Source organism: Zosterops lateralis (genome assembly GCF_965231275.1).
Source record: "Zosterops lateralis genome assembly, chromosome: 2".
Lineage (NCBI taxonomy): Eukaryota > Metazoa > Chordata > Aves > Passeriformes > Zosteropidae > Zosterops > Zosterops lateralis.
In genome coordinates this window covers 7933888-7951772 of record NC_139763.1, presented here as the reverse complement: position 1 = coordinate 7951772, position 17885 = coordinate 7933888, and the positions used below count along the sequence as shown (strand labels likewise).

Below are 17885 nucleotides of genomic sequence, written 5' to 3'. Positions count from 1 at the left end.
AGTCACCTTATATGAAATGAGACTGGCATAAAGTTTAATCAGCATACATTAGTTTGCATCTCTGCTCTAGAGAAAAGTGAATAAAGCAGGAAAAGTTGCAACTAAAAGAAGAGCAGAAACCACTCTGAAATCTCTCAAAGCTTGAGAGATTTTGTTTTAAACAACTCTCTTTCTGATCACAAATCAATCCTTCTGCAGATAAAGAAATGCAAAAAAACCAAACCACACTGAATTAATTTTCTTTCTTCTTTACTGAAACTACTTGGTATTTTTGTTATTTAATCATCCTTAAACTTTTTTCTTTTAACTTATCTACTTGTACTCTAGAAAGAATAGCAAAATCTTGAATGAATAGCTTTGATGATAATTTGGTAAGTGAGGAAAATATCAGTCTGAATTCTGAAGTAGACATTTTAGCTTTCTATTCTCTTTCCATACAATTGGTCATTGATCAAGAAGGACCTACACATGCATTTAGGGGGGAAAAGAAACGATTTCTTGGTTGAGAATATTCATTATATCATTGTCTACACTAGAAAGAAATTTAAAATGCACTGTTTTCACATGTGCCCTCTTATATTCTTAAAGTGAATCAATTATACTGAAAAATGCAAGCAGCAAGATGAACACTCTTTTATGTGAAGCATTTAACAGGTAACTCAGATTTATGCTAGACTCTGGATCTTTCAGCCATCTATAAATTCAAATGAAAAGCTGAGAGTCTGGAAATGACTGAATTTCAATCCAAGAAAAATCTTCAGATTCATGAAGTGCAAATTTTGTTACCAGAACTTTCATATTACACCTGCATTATGTGTCCCCTCCTTCACAACCTTGCAAATACAATCTAAAAGCAAAATGACAGGGCAATCCTTTAGAAACCATCATGTAATGGCACCTTAGGAAGTGCAAGCAGAACAGCAAACAGAAGTATCATTCAGTGATACAGATAAAATTTTGATAAAGAAATTAAAGTAAAATTTGGCCTTCATTTGTCCATCTATTTATGTAGATGAAATTCTACAACCTAAGAAAACAGCATGGAAAATACTCACATTATCAGTACTTACACCACCTAAATGCAGAATAACTACTAAAACCACACTGTAACTTTCCCTTCCATCATAACAGGCAATGATTTGACACTAAATGGTTCCCAGCCCTTTTCTAGGCAAAGAGGTTCACTCAAGTACACATCCAGTCCTTCCTAAACAGGATCAGAGATGAGCACACTGAGGAGCAGTGTAAGAGAATGAAAAACTGTGATTCTGTGAATGACTGTGATCTGCAGAAAATAGGCTGCTTTTACTTTGTCTCTTACTTTACAACAACTTTAATACCACCACACTTCACACCACGGTATCTGGATACCTACTTCAGATGGAAAGCCAAATGAAAATATCCGATAGAAAATTACAGGAAAGTTCTGCTTTATTTACAGGCAAAAATTGTGTTCAAAATAGTTTATTTTGCTGCTCCCTTTATTAATATTTTGTGTTATTTTCCTTTATTTCAAAAGAATTAGATCTAAAAGGAAGAAAGTATATGCTGTCATTTCCCTCATTCCTCTGTGTAATATTAGGTGAGTGCAACAATTGCTCACAGACTGAGCACCAGCACAAGAGGAAAGAGAAACAAAGTGGAAAATAAAATCTCCAAACAGGAAAACAAATGAACAGAAGTTACAGAACAAGGCTTTTTATGACTAAAGGGTCTTGGGGCTAACAGCAGAACAAAGTCCTATTTTGAACACAGCAGGGACTTGTACAACAGTAGGCCTATTAAAAAAAGAAAACGAGGTATAAAGAGACAGACAAGTACATACCACACTGATTCAACAAAGCCACAGGGCAGGAAAGAGATGATGGAATCTGAAGTACATTTGGACCGTGACCCAAAGGTCAAAATAAGTCATGTTTAAGACCAGTAAAAAGGAAAGGGGAGAAGAAAAGGCAGAGATGACACATATGTTTCACTGTTTTCACTTAAAAATGACATTAGCATCTACTCAATCCTTTATCAGATGCTTTTTCCAGACTGAATTAAATGTTACCTCTGCAAGTTCAAGAGGTAAATAGAATCACAAGTTCTATTGTGATAGACATGGCTCCAGTTCTGAATGCAACACAAACCCAAGCAGATGTTTGGTTGCACCAGATGATTGAGGATTTCCTAAGAAAAATCCCATTATTATCCTGTGAGCCACATATTATCTGTGGGATCATTCTGAATACAACACTGTATGAACTATTTGCTACCTCCTCTCAAGTTTTCTAAACCTCTGCTGAGTATATGAGCCATGTTGTGTAGTAATAAAAGTCCCAGACACACATCCCATATTCAAATTAGCCTTTCATATTCCAGACACCTAAAAAAGATTCAGGACAACTCTAGAATCTGCCAATGGAGTAAGTTGGCTTTTAGCAGCAAGAGGTGATGTGTCATTTACTAATGGCCATGTGTCCCGTATTTCAGCAGCCTCCTTCACTAGTAAACAAAATTTAGCTGAAAGAACACACCCTCAGGCAAGACAAGGTCTTGGAATCTAAACAGAACTGTCATCTTTTACTGGCTGGACTATTTAACTTCATTTGAATCCTTTCTGAACCTTTCATCTATTCATTTTTCTCTTCTTGATATGGCTGAAGAAATTAATTTCTGGTTCATTCTTTAGGCCTTCCCTGTCAGCACTTTTTTCAAAATTAAACATAATTGACAAGAGTGATAATAAATAGGACTGCAAGTTTTAAAAGCACAAGCTTTATAAATTTCTCTGCCAGCTGCATAAAAGGTATTGGCACACGAGCAGGAATAGGGAAAAAGACCTGGTGTTCCATTTAACTTGTTTAGCACACAGGCTCATACTTTACATCATAATTTAAAAAGCACTTACGAGCTATCCTTTTACACAACTGTTACCAATAAATGTTCCAGAATTTCAGTCTGTTTACAAAACTTTTGAGGTTTTTTTTAGTAACTGGAGACATGTTAAAGTTTCCATTTTAGACCTAGCTAATTATTTAGAGAGGCACTAAAGTTGTTAAAATGGCAGGAAAGTTCAGACTATGGTAGCAAAGTAGAAAAGTTCAAATATGGAAAAGGGAATTCCCAACCATAATCACCACACAGAGAAAAAGCAGCCTCATGTGTGGATAGTGACACTGAAAGTAAATTGCTGAAAGCACTAAAAAAGATAACTGCTCCATATAATTGCACAGAAAGATATATCAATCTTTGATGGAAAACATAAAACATGAGCATCACTTAAAACTCCCATGGGAATTAACAACCTAATATCCTACACATCTCTGACAATTCTGGCAAACACCTAAGTTCCTTTCAAAATCTGATACCCAAGTTTTTAGAATATCTCGAATATACTGAACATATTTTCAAAGTATGTTCATGGAAGAATTAGATTATCTCTAGCAGCCTACATAACAGCACCGTTTCCCATTTCATAATTTTGAAAGTGACATGCACAGACTGTAGCAGCCCCATCTTTTTTTGGCACAGACAGCTCCAAGTTTCTTAGGAAGAAGGAAGGCACATATAATTTTTATACATATATATTTCACTTTTATACATACACCAATCTGATTTTCTAGGTTCAGTCCTCTAAAGGATTAGTTTTCCAGCCCCAGTTTGGGTATGACAGTATTTTGAAAGGAAGTATCTGCATCAGGGTAAGCTTCTTGCTTAAAATGCTTCTATACATTTTGTACAGCAAGATATGATTATATATAATTTAAACAGATGTAGTAGTACTAAGTTTTAAAGGGAAAATCAATATGCTTTGTTTGCTTGGTTATGTCATTCTCACCAAGCACCCTTTGGTGAGCATCAGGAGAAGTTCCTGACGGCCCAAATGGAAATTCTTCCAGAAACAGCTAAACTGGATTGTGTGCCTTGGGAATGTGCCTGATGCACCACCTGAAGCACAGACAAGGGAGACACTGAGATCCCAGCCCTAGCTGTATCACCCTACACATACACGGGGTTTTGTCCTGTGGATTATTAGCCTTTGCTAGATGTTAAACTCCCACTTAGGCTCCTACTCAGCCGGACAGGGGTAGAAAATACAAATAACAAGAACAAAAAAACTCATGGGCTGAGATAAAGACAAGAAGATTGTTTATCAGCTACTGTTTTCAGCCAAACAGCCTTGACAAAATTAACTTATTTTTGCCAATTAAAACAAGTACTTACTGATTTGGGTAGAGGGAATCAAGAAGATAAACATGAAACCAAGAAATTTCCTCCCCCCTTTCCTGGGCTTAGCTCCACTCCAGCCCCCAGCTGTGAGAGGTGCAGGGGTGAGAGCCATGCTCATCACACTTGCAGGGTCCTCCATCTGCCCTGCCACAGTCAATCTCCTCCTTCTCTGACCTTGCTGTTCCCTCTTTTTACTCCCTACACTTTGCTCCAGTGTTTCCTACCCCTCCTTCAATGTGTCTTCACAGAAGCACCACACACAAGGCTGATGGGTTCAGCTTTGGAGCTGTCTGGGAACCCACAGCCCTGAGAGTCTTCCTACAAAAGCTGTCCCTTCATCCTCCTGTTATAAAAACATTTAATCACTTACATTTAAACCAGATCTACTTCCCTTTCTGCTGTAGACATTACACACCTCTGCCTCATATCATCCTGTACGAGCCCCGTGGAGCATCCTGCACAACACCAAATTCCAGTTTAACCAATCACCCTCTACCTGAGGTCACACTTCCAGAACCAGGTGAACTTCCCGGGAAATACTGACTTAAAACATTTCCCTATCTCCTCTTTTTGCCCATTCTTGCTGCTCTGTGCAAATTACTTCTAGGCTTGATTACTCTAATAATACATCAGGGAAGTCATAAAAGCTCTCAGTGCAGCCAACACACTGCAACAGGAACGAGCAGCTGGAGGTGGGAACATCCTGTATTGACATTGGCAGTGAAACTCCTGTACTACAGAACCACAGCAACATTTCTGCCCCAAAGATTTGTTCTTTTTAAATATTTTTTTTTTCCTTCCACGAGCGAGTATTCCCATTTCCCTTAATTAAAACAGGACTTCCTGTCTTCCTGGGATATGTGAGTGACTCCATCACAGGGATACATCCCACCAGTTAATGACTCGTTGCCTCAACAAGCAGTAAAAGCTTTTCCTGCCTCTCCTCCCACACACTTTGGGGTGGCTGAGGCTCCAGGGTAGCCAAGCCAATTTAACTGCTGGCTGTTTCCCCCTTCATCCCACACACATTCCTGCCCTGTGTTCCAGCAGCCTGCAGCTTGTCACACCACACACCAAAACCATTTCAGTGCTAACTCAGTTAAGAAAAATATAGATTTATTTTTGTCTCCACTTGCTCACTGTTTCGCAGTTTTAGCACTGGAAACGGCTCATGAGCAACTTCAATTACAGAACTCGACTTAGAAGAGAGAAAAGGAATATGGAAGGAGAAAGAAAGCAAAGCTGGAAAAGGCAGCCTCTAAAGCTGCTTAGGATGTTGCAAAACGCAAGTACACCTTTCCCTGAAAATGTGTCCATTGTCACCAAATCTTTATTGCATAATCCATCTGTACCTTGGCAAACATGCCCAAAACATGCACCAAAAGAAACAAATGCATGTAGCTGTGAGTGGTCCCTGATGAAAATGCCACAGGAATCAGCAAGTACAGTGGCAATGTGAGAGAATCCATCTCCTGTCAGTATCTTTCGTTTTAATGCTACTGTAACACTTAGAAACAAAACGCTGGCTTGAAGCAAAAACAAAAATATGCAGTTACAGTTAATATTTCCCTGAGACCCCCATGGAGAAACCTGTGGAAATCTTCATTTTGTGGAATTAGACTTTGTAGATGTTTGCTAAACTCTGAGTAACTTTCACTTGCTACTCTGTTCTTCCTCAGTGTTTGGACATAAATATAAACACATTAATGGCTTTCTGGCTGGAGCTGAGTGTCTTGGGAAACTTGAAAGGCAATTTTCCTTCCTCAATTTATACTCTGTCAGCTACATGAAACTGGATGTGAAAAAAATCCCACTTTTCTCTCAACTTCTGATATACCAGACTTGTCCAGAATCAAGTATCTGACAAACAGTATAAGTTGGTTTGCATGATTGTGTCCATGAAAACAACTTTCTCTCCTTTTATTCTCTTTCTCATTTTTACTGAAATGCAAATAAGCAATGCTTCATAAATAAGATGGTGTATTTTAGGAAATGAATTAACTTGAACTAAAAAATGTTTAAGAAGGCCCAAAAGAGTATTTAACAGCTGCCTACAGCAGATAATCTAAACCCACTTGATTTAATTAAATGGTAACTCTTAGCAACTTTTTACAAAGCATCCACCACACTGAAAAAAAATCAAGCATTTTCAAGGAAGAACAAAGATTAGATCTCTCATCTAAGACTTTCTACATTCTGTGTTCTCTTGGTTAATACTCAACAGCAGGTTCAGAGGTAGGGGAAAAGGGAAAGGAAATATAAGAATATGAAAGCCATACTTTCTGGATAATTTTTAATTATATGCATAATCTGTCTTTTCTCTGTGGCAAAATAGCAGTTTCTGAAGTGCTTCACAAATTCAAGATAGAATATAATAATCAGAAGCAGGATTACAAACTTCATAAATTAATTTAAAAAGGAGTAAAGGAGGGTTCCCTCTGTCACGAGGTTGGCTTTCCAAATAGAAATGGGATTGCTGCTGAAGACATTTTGCAACCTGTGCTGTAAAATCTGAAACACTTCTAATATTGCACTGTTTTCAATAATTAATGAAAGGAAATTGAAAATAGTCAAGTTGTGATCAATCAAGTCACGAAAACGGGTTCACTACTAATAACCACATTTATTAAATCCCACGTTCCCACCTGTTTCCCAGCACTGTATAACAGCCTGAAACCCAACACTTCCCCAAGTGCCATAGACCACAGGTTTTTACACTGCAAACCACAATTTTACACACTTTGTGATACAGTGAGCTGCTTAAAAGAAGGAAGTGCAGCAGCAGATCTGTCAAGAGTATGCTGAGAAATTTCTTTTGAAAACAAACAAAAATAAAACAGAGAAACAACTGGCCATAATAAGATGTGTATTTGATAAAAGAATTCTACATGCTGGCTGGAGCACTGAACTGGCAAAATTCTCAGCTGTATGGTCACAGTGGACTTTACTGAAATAATTGGAAGGCCGTGATTTCATAAAGTTACACTAATTGTGCTTTCTTGTAATGAAAACTAACACTTTAAAGTAGCAGCCCCATTAAATGCAGCAATTGTTCTCTCTTTTGTCAGCTGCTTCTCATCTCCTGCACCATCCTTTCCTTCATGCTGGTGCAATGCCAGTGCAACTGCACTAATTAACACAATCAAGGAATTGATCCACGTCAACTGCAGACAATCCTTTTCCCCCTCCCCTTGGAGTTCCCTGATGGAGCTGCTTTTCCACCAGACTGCTTCTGGCGAGTCCTGGGAACCTGCACAAACACCTCCAAGCACAACAGCATTGATAACCTGGCAATAGAAACAAATGGCCTGATTACAGCAGCAAAAAATATTTGACAATATGTCAAATCTCAACTGCTGTCCTTCTCCTGAAGAGTCAAGAAGCCAGAAAACCAGATTTCACAGTATTATCACAAAATACTAACTTGCCTTAGGTTATGTTATCATATGTTTAATTCAAATTAAAATTGAGACATGAACCTGTGAGTGAGGTGATATCTCTTTTCTCCCTCTGTAGTGTCCTGTGTGTGCAGTTCCACATGGACACGTGTCCCTGCAGATTTCTCACTAGGTGGCAACGCAGCTCCGGCTTTGATCTGCAGCTGAACACAAACGGAGCCTGCATCGACTCAGCCAGAGAGAGATTTGTGTTTGGCCAGTTCTATAGTTCTATTTCCCTTGATTTGACTAACACCGAGAACAGTTCAGGCCTAAGAACAAAGAAAAGATGCCACTCTAAAATAATTAAGGTACATCCAGCGCTAAGCACCTTTTTTATTCAGGTTCTGTGTAAGACCAGTCTCTGCTCTGCTTCTAACCAGAGCCCTTCAGAGCTGATGGCCACACACCAGCATCCTACTACACTGAGAGCTGACACACTCAGAGTCTATAAAACAATTAGAATACATTTAGTTTGCTCTCATAAAACAGAAGTTCTTAATTTAATCCACAAACTATAACACAGTCTGTGTTTATTGCTATAAAGTCTAGCAAAAAGCTTTAGAAAGCTAAAACCTGCAAGTAGTTCAGTTTAAATCACTGGATTTTCTCCTTTTTTAAAGGTTAATCACCCAGAGTGGAGTTCTTGGTGTCATTTTTTTTTTACATTTGTTCGTTTCTGGAAGGTTCTTTTCTCTGCAGGTGTGTGTCTATGTATGTGTGTGTTCAGGGTTTCTCTCCAGCCTTTGGCCATGGCAACACAGACAATGTATTACCTCAGAATGTGCTAAAAGCATTATTACCAATGTTATGCTTAGATTGGCACAACATTTTTAGGCCAAACATTGACATTTTTTTTGGCCAGAATTCACTTAGGCTGATGAGGTTAACTAAAGGTTATAGACATTGCAGTCCTTTAAGTGAGTTTTTAGTACTCATGTACTAAAATGTAATGACATCAAATCAAGGAAGTGCCCTTGGAGGCAATGGAACATTATCAAGAAGAGGATGTTAGCTGATCCTGAAAAATTAAGTGATTTCTCTTGCTGATCATTCTAACATTAGAAGGTTTTTGGGCTGTCTTTATTTGAAGTGTCTTTTCTTCTGTGACTTAGCCTTTACCTAAATGTAATGACAGGCAAATTTACTTTTTGATATCAAGAAAGAATCTCAGTTTTACAGGAAAAAACTCTGGTATTTTAAAGACACAAAGGAAATCTCTCCATAACATATTCAGCTAGTCTAGACAAGCTGTCTGTAACTCCTACTCAAGGAAGGGTTAAGTAATCCATTACTGCACTGCTTCTGCTGCTGAACACCAACAGTGAGGAACAGCCCAAAGGCACCCAAACAAGGAACTGACTGCCTAAGATGCTTCTCATACAGACAAAATGTACTTTTTTGCTTTGATTAAAGTTTCTTTGGTCTTGAACTGCTGGGCTCTGTACAGCCAATACAAAACGAGTTGCGCACTAATACTAGAAAGAAAATCATCTACTTTGCCCAAGTCTAGACAAACCAAGCAACACCAGCACCTAAAAATGATTCCAACTCCAGAGTGCCACAGAGCTCAGTGACTGACAGAGTTTTGGTTGGCCAACAGCTCAGGTCAATTTACAGTTTCTCTCAAGTAAAATAAATAGTACAAGCTGCAGTAAATGCTGCTGTAAGGGACAGCTGAATTCTCCAAGTCCCTGCACGGCACATGGAAATCAGCACAAACAGCACCTACAGTGCACCCTGAGTAATAGACAACTACCCAGCAAATGTAAGAATTATGCCAATTCTGTTCTACTTGGAAATCGTGTAGTGGAATGATGTCTGAACACTGGAGAACAACTACCTTAGCAAAACTTGTTTGCTGGTGCAGTGACAGAACAATGCCAGGAACCAGAAAATTCTTCATGAGCAGTAGTAATCCAGGATATAAGAAAATTTAATTTTGGTTTGTTCCACCTCTGCACATGCTTCTCTTTGCAATTATTACCAGAAGTCATAGAATTTTTTTTTTTTTTGTTAACTGGGACGTTATAAAGCAAATTTTGTAAAACTAATGCACGATTTAGTTCAGTCGTTAAAAAGCTTCACTACAGAATGAATTTTTTAGCAGCATACCAACAAACCAATGAAGTTCTAACTAGACTTGCCGCTATTTACCAAATATCCATACAGTACTTCCGTATACCAAGTTTGCTTTTGAGAAGTGCATTGTCCCTTTTCTGCTTGTGCAGTTGCAATACTCCTCCAAGCCTCTGAAACCAAGGCTCTTAAAACACACCCTCCTCCTTTCATTCCACAGAAATCCGATGTTAATGATGGAAGCAGTGCAACTGAGCTCAAACCTGCTTCTAGCAACACTGAGGTCACAGCTCAAGGAATAATAACATTTTAACTTGCCTTACTTGTCTCTGATTTTACAACAGGCTGAAAATACCACAAATCTTTACAAATTGTCACTTATGCTCTCCTTTGTAAAACAGATTAAGCTGACAGAGGTAACATATCCCCATAGAGAATCAATCCAGTGACAACTTCGTCTATTAACTGAGTCCCGGCACAACTACAGGTCATCAGAGAAATATTTTCTTTCATAATGTTCACACACTTCTCATGTTATTTAAAGGACAATTTCTCTTCACCAATACAGACAGGAAGAGTTTTCTTTAATCTCACCCAAGCATTAAGCAATTAATATTTCATTTCCCTTCTTTATTATCTGGCGACAAGCAAAAAAATACCTAAAATTCATACTTAGGGAAAGTCGGAGATAGAAACAGTTCAATCAGCTAAAAAATCTGTGAACTTGGAAACTGTATCAAAGTAGAAGATTGGACTTGCAAACAGTAACCTGCATGGCTTTTTATTTAACTTTTGGGAGAGTTTCCCACTGCCTCTGAACTTTCATGTGATGCCAACAGCAAGAATCACATTGTAAAACACAACAATTTCCTTCACTGTCACAGGGTATTTGGAGGCACTGACATGGATATATAAAGCCTTGTAGCACCCAGCTGGGAATAATGGATTGCTCCTCCTGCTAGACAGAGCAAAGATTGTTTAAGTACTTGCATATAAAACTCTTTCAAACTGAATGAGTCTTTCTCAGGTGCTAAAAGGTTTGACTCAAATTTGTATGAATTTCTTTCAGGGGTGTCCAAAACTGAAATGACGATCCATTAGACTAAGAACAAACTTTTATAAATTCTGTCCATTTTTCTTGCTCTAAAGTGCAAGAGCAACAATAACCTTGCATATATTTGAAATTATTGAAACATATATCCACAACAATATTTTAGAAGTCCGAAGAAGTAAAATAACTGACAATAATCTGCATCCTCTCTGCAAAACAGCTTTACAGGAGCACTGTAAGAAACTGTTAGCAGGGTGCTTTTGTTAAAAGAAGCCCACATTTCCTTTCCTCACAAGTTAAATGCCTGTTAAGGATCAAGAATATCACTGACAGGATAGGGTACATGGAAATGTAAAACGTGACACATCAGTCATCTGAGTTAAAGAGGGCCCTGACCCATTCCACAGATTTTGTAGAACACCTTTCTTGTCTGCATGACAAAAAATTAAAACTATCTCCTAACATGACTCACAACTCTCAGGCTGAAAGCAGCCTTGTCCAGATTCTGAAAATAATCTGAAGCACAGAGAGTTGCACAAGGTGTTCTCTCCACCCTTTCTTGAAGGAAGAGGCAAATACTATTTCTGAGCCCAACCCCCCTCCCCTCACAAACCTCTTTTGGTGAAGCAACCTGTCCAGTGTGTCCCAGCCTGCATTACCTGTTCTCACTTTTCCAGAATGCTGCAGCAGAAGATGAGAAACCAAGGCAGGGAGGGGTGCAACACTCCACTCCAGAAAGGAGATGAATTATGCACCTGCAACTTTGACATAAAAACTCAAATTTGCAAACCCATGAGCTGTTTATGCAGGTTGTATACGCATCTGCAACAGAATTAAAAGTCAGCTCAGGTCCTAGCAGAATTTATGAGCTTAAATGCAGTATATGCATAGCAGTTCTGCTGCTTCAGGGCATGATGATACAGAAGAGTCTCTGCCAGTCAATACTGGATTAATAAACCATGATGGACTTGAGTTAGCAGCACTTAAGGTCAGCTCAAAGGCACAGGGACCCTTATTCTTGAGGATTTCTTAGCCCAGCTAAACGCAAGATGTGGAAATGCCAATGAACACCCCCTGAAATGGAGTGCCAGGAAAATGGGGCTGGCACTCTCCAGGGTCATTCCTGGACTGGTGCTAGGGTAGAGCTCACAAACCTTGACAGATAATAAAAGCACGCTGTACATATTTTGCACATCTAAATGCTTTCTAACTGTAGCTGTATTATTGCACCTATTTTTTCTTATTAGCTACAGTACAACTTGCCATTTACCATGGAGAATCAAGACTTGGCTGCTTAAATCATCCTGCTGCATAAATCTTCAGTCATGAACAACTAATTAAGGAAATAAAATAGCCTCAGAGCACAGAGAAATTAATACAGTTACATATATATATATATTTATATATACTACATATTACAGTCAGTTTGGATAGCTTATTCATAATTCCTAGGTAAGTAGGATTTAAAAACAGACTAAATTGCATCATAACATTCTTAAGCTGAAAAAAGTATAATTAAAGCTCAACATATTTTTACAGCTTTGAACCTTTAGCATTGAACCTGAGCCTAAAGCTTTGAACTTTTCTGCATTCTTGAAAATGTATTAAATTAAACTGGCTTTCCTCTTTTGTTTCCCAAACGCCACAGAAAATCATGAAACTGGAATCCATTAAAGCTTTTTGTTACCACAAGCAATATTACTCAAGTGATACTTGTGCCAACTTAAGAACAATCATAGACACAAAAGTGCTGTGTGCTGTCAGCAATGAATACTGGAATCAAAGCAAACAACACATCTGTCATAATCCATTTTTAAGAATTTTTGCAAAAACAATGTACTAAATAAAACCTCAAGGACAGCTACAAGGGATGTTAATGAAAACTGGACAGAAGTATGAATGTAAATACTGCACAAATGTAGCAACCATGTCTTCTACAGAGTATTTTCTTTGCCTTGTTGTTTTATAACTGAAAATTTATCTTTAAAATACTGATAAGCTTCACATGATAAAAATTACACAAAGCCAGTAGTCACGAAATCTGATTCATCACCTCCAGTTTGGCAAAGGATTTTGAAATACAAATCTATTATTTACATATACTATAATTAGCAAGCACAAAAACTCCCAACCTTGTAAGAAAATTTACAAAAGCTTCAACTTTTTTAAATTTAGAAGTTAAATAATCTTATTTTTCTGTATACAGACATTCCTCACTACTATAACACTTGTTCACCATACTCAGCTGATACTACAAGTAACAAAACCTTCAGCAATATCTGATCTTTGAGTTGAAGTTTGATCACTCTTTGAATGGGTTAAGATCGGCTGGAGAATGGACTTGGACATTGAAATAATGCATCAGGATAACATCAGATGAAAGGGTAAAAACTTTCTATTATTTTTCAAGATCTAAGGAGCCATGGAGTTGGAACAGGATCCACCAGAGCCCTGCCCAGACAGGAGGCTCAGATAAGGCCTAGAACAGAACTGGCTTGTTTGAACAAGCTTTCCTGAGTCCTGATCCCTGAAACACACTGTCCTTTTTGGAAACAGATCAGGTGGAGAGAATGCCACCATAGCCAGGACCAGATCTCAGAACCCTTTTCTGAGTCAGCCTCCAGACCAGATGAAAATGGCAATTTACACCTCAGTAATTCAGGACCACAAACAAAACTGCTCCTCTGTCCCTCCCAGAGCACTTCAGAGAACCAACAGCTACCAAGATCTCCATTTACACAAACAAGTAATAACACGTTCCACATTGCAAAGAAAATTAGTGTTACATCACTATAGTCCTTCAAATCTCTAAATCCCATTAGGAATCAGGCCATTCTTCAGTCAGTTCAACTTTTCCTATATGCAAATGTCAAAGTGACATCAATTAACTTACTATTAACACAGCAAGACTGTCTGCTGCCAGACAGGCTCCATCCAACCATGAAAGGAACAAGATTCTGAAGCTCTCACAGCCTCAGCCAACTGCAGTGGAAAGTTCAATCTGTAGGGATACAAAACCAGAATCTGGTTCACTCAGCGAGGTAAGGAATTCATACTTCTCCTCCTTAATCACAAGAAGGGCAAAACAAAACTATGGACAAGTGCACAATGATGCATCCAGTACCTACAAAATCTAAGTGGAGCAAGGGTGGGGCGGTGCAAAAAGTTTTGTGTCAACTGATTCAGGAGGGCCCAACCTTTGAAGAAATATGAAGCAAATCCTGAAATTTGCCTTATCTCAGCAAAGCCAGTGCCCCCACATTAATCAGTTCCTACTCGTTACAAGTAACCTCAGAACCACACCAATTGTAATTGATTTCTGGTTTGGTCCAGCAGACAAACCAGGACAAGCACAAACACAGATTCAAACTGAGGTAATAAAGCAGGTACTAAAGGTCCAAGGCTTGTTATTCAGAAGAGTAATCACAAATTCAGCAAAACAATGGATTACAGAATCCTCTTCACCTGACACAACATTCTTCAGAGGAGCCACTTCTGTGCAAATCCAGCAATCAGTTTGCGAGAGGCAAAGCTGATAGTGAAGTGTAATGCTGAAAGCAAGGGGGAATCAAGTTATTGCAATGCTACATGAGGATACAGATTTGATTCAGGATATGAACCTGCCTTCCTATCAGCAAACAAACTGTCACCACAGCATGACCAGCTCTAAAGCTCTGTTCTACAACATAACATTTCTAAATACTAACCTAGAAGTGGCACAATTTTATAAAGAGACCTTATCTCCCCGTCTGGGTATACAACATTGGAGAAACTAATTCTTCTTGCAGTAGTTATTACTACAGGGAAGGCAGAAAAATACTTCAAAATGTAAATTGTATTTATAAAAAGGAAACAAACCTCCAGAACAGATATTACAATATTATTTTCCTCCAAAGATCCTGGCACATGTAAGTGCCCTCAGTCCTCAGACCAGCATTTGCAATGCAGATTAACATGCCCTGAAGCTGTGAACAGGTTTGACTGTTACTGTACAGCCCATAATTCCTCAGTTACTAAATACAACAGAACCACAGCAGAAGATTCTCGTGTTATAAAACACAGAGGGATAAGCAATGAACAAAACAGTGCCCTGCACCAGCAAATGACCAAGTGCTCACACAGGAGTGAACAAGTGAAAAAGCCAAGTATGGCCTCCAGGTGAAAAAGCCAAGGTATGGCCACTGGGATGGAGACCAGGGAGGGGGAGGCAAGGGATTTTAGCCTAAGCTTGAATGCCTTTGTTTCAATACCAGGATGAGGAATTAAAAGTCTGTTAACCAACAATGAATTAAATTAATTGGAATTCCTCCCAAATTAGAAAGCTCTTCAGTTGGGTATGTGATGGGGGAAAAAGAGGATGATGACACAAAAGAAGCTGAGTAAGTATCTTCCAAACATCCAGAGTAAGAGGAGATAATCATACAGACAGACCACACCAACTAAACAGGACATGACCAAAACAAGGAAATTGGTGGCAAAAAGCCTGCTAGCCCAGACCACTTCTAGAATGAAGTGCATATTTTCAAATCTTTAATTGGTATTTATTTGCTGACCAGACCTACCAAGTACACAGGAACACAGATAAGAGCTGCTATTGCAGCTTTGATAAGATTTGAGGCTTTCTCCTCTCACTCCATTGTGTTACCTCGTGCATGCACTTTCTCCAGCTAGGGTCCTTGTAGTTTAATGCAAAAGGAACCCCAGAACAATGCCTATGAGTTATTTAGGAAAGAACTGAGGTATCAACCACAGCTATTTACAATACATGCTTCTATAGCTCCTACTCCAACCACAGACCATTTCTGTCTTAAACAGAGTCACTGGTAGCCCTCAGAAGAAGTGAAAATCTCTTGTTTTCTGACCATCTCATGACTATTTATCTCAGATTCCAGAATAAGACACAGCACACAGAATTATCTTCCCTTAAAGGGAATATCAAAATTCTCAACTGAAGAAACTCAAACTATGTTTGCTTATTAACAGGATAAATCTTCTTCAACCCTAACAGGTTTCTAAATAAGGTGCATTTTAAAAAGGAAGCAAGCCAATCAACAAGACAGTAAAGACTAGGAAACTTGGGGTGCAAGTCCTCTATTCACTTTTCCCCCCAACTTGAATTAATCAGCCCAAAGGTAAAAAAAGCACCAAAGCAAATGCAAATAAAGCCACAGGAGAGCAGAGTAAGAAAGCTGGAATGAAGAAATTGGGCTTTCCCTTCCCCTTCAGCATCCAGGAGCTGTTCAGTCCTCCTGAGGGGGAAAGAGTAGATGCAAAGCAGTGATACTCACCCACACACTGCACGGACAGTAAGTGGCATCTGAGACGTTACCACCCTACATTTCCAGGGAACCCTTGTTCCTTCCCTGGTTTTCCCCTCAGTCAGATAAGCTATTAAGAGGTGGAGATGGTGGGTGCCCTATCAGCCTGCAGCACAAGATTGGTTCTTGTACAACTACAACATCAGAGATGAAAAGCTTCTTTGCAAACCTGTCAGCCCCACTTGTCCAGCCCTGTGCTGGAAACACAGGCAACAGGTTGGTGCAGCTTCTCAAACAAGGATACAGCAATGATAACCTGTACAGACCTGAAAACAGATGTCTAACATATACATATTGCAATAAACACTTTTTGGTGGCAACTTGGATTCAAATCCTAATTTGATTTGGCAGAGGAAAAAAAAAACCTACTTTGCTCAGGCAAAGTAGTATTTCATAAGTGATTTTCACTACTCAAAATGCTATAAACTAAGGCAATATTTTCAGTAAGACCTGCAACTGTAAATTGTCACTATATCACAGGCAACATTAAAAGTGACAGACATTAAGAAATCTATAGTAACTGGTTCTGTCAGAGTAGATAACACTGTATTTTAAAAATCTAAATTTATTTAATCTTCTAAAGGAAATCAAGAAGTTTGGGTTTATACTGCTCACTCTGCTAGGAGCTTTCAGTGGAACCTAGAATATATCTGTAAAGTAATTTTTTAAAGTATTAAAATGAAGTTCTCATTTAAGTGCCTTAACAAGTGCTAAGACACTCTGAAACAACAAAACATTACTCTTTAGCATCAGTCTCTTTTGCAATTGAGCTTCTCCTTCTACAGTAACTTCAAAAACAATAAAAAAATTGACCACTGAATATTTTAGGCAAAAAAAAATTACACAGAACAAACTCCCTCCCCCAACAAAGAAACACACCATAAATCTTACTCATATGAAATGATCTTATAAAACCTCTCATGAAAATCTCTGTCACAGATTTTAAGTAAACCAGCCATAGATCACAGTGATTTTACTTACACTGCCAATTTACTCACTGTCACTAGGTGTATTTGTTGGTTGGATTCATATGAGAAAATCAAATACATACAATATATTCAGTGTGAGTAGACTGTCCCTGATAAATGTCATCATTAAAATAAATGCCTTGTAGCTGGAAAATGCCATGCCAGAAAGTGCTCAGTAACACACAGAGCTGGTTAACACAGGTCTCACTCCTAAAGTTACTGCTTATGTATGTAGTAGCTTTAAAACAAAGAACTAGAAAAAAACCTCAATGCAGTATTAAAGATAAAATTTAATTAATATAAAACACGCTCACTCAAGGTTTTATTAAGTGAATTTTTACCTAAAATGCAACTGTATACACAATAATTTACTGCTTATACCTAACTTCTTTCACTCCACTAAAACCAGTAATATACTGGAAGAAAACTGATGGTAGAGATGGTAGAACTTGAACAGCAGATAAAATGTAGAAAGCCTTGAAGTTCATTGATCTCCTCAGGATTTTCAGGTCTTAGACTTATTTAAATTTTCATACTTCCCTAAACTGAGCAGCTAAAAAGCTTCAGAATTCTACTGTGTATGTTAGCCAAGATATATTTTTACAAGATAGCTTCCAAACACAAGTATTTCCATCTGTCTTCACATCAAGCAGACCTAATTGTTTCTCTTAATATTTGTCTTTTCTCAAAAAGATTACAAATCTATTTTTTTTTTCCCTTCTGAAGCAGCACTTACCCTGGTAAACAGCCACTGCTTGGCACTGTGTACCACTGGACTAAACACTCTCCCACATAATGACATACTATGGAGATCTCT

At 38.4% G+C, this 17885-nt stretch overlaps 1 protein-coding gene across 4 annotated transcripts in view; it reads right to left on the bottom strand.

The window, feature by feature from the left end:
- The window catches only part of CASK (calcium/calmodulin dependent serine protein kinase), a 189382-nt gene that overhangs the window by 109543 nt on the left and 61954 nt on the right, over positions 1–17885 (bottom strand). The window lies entirely within an intron of this gene.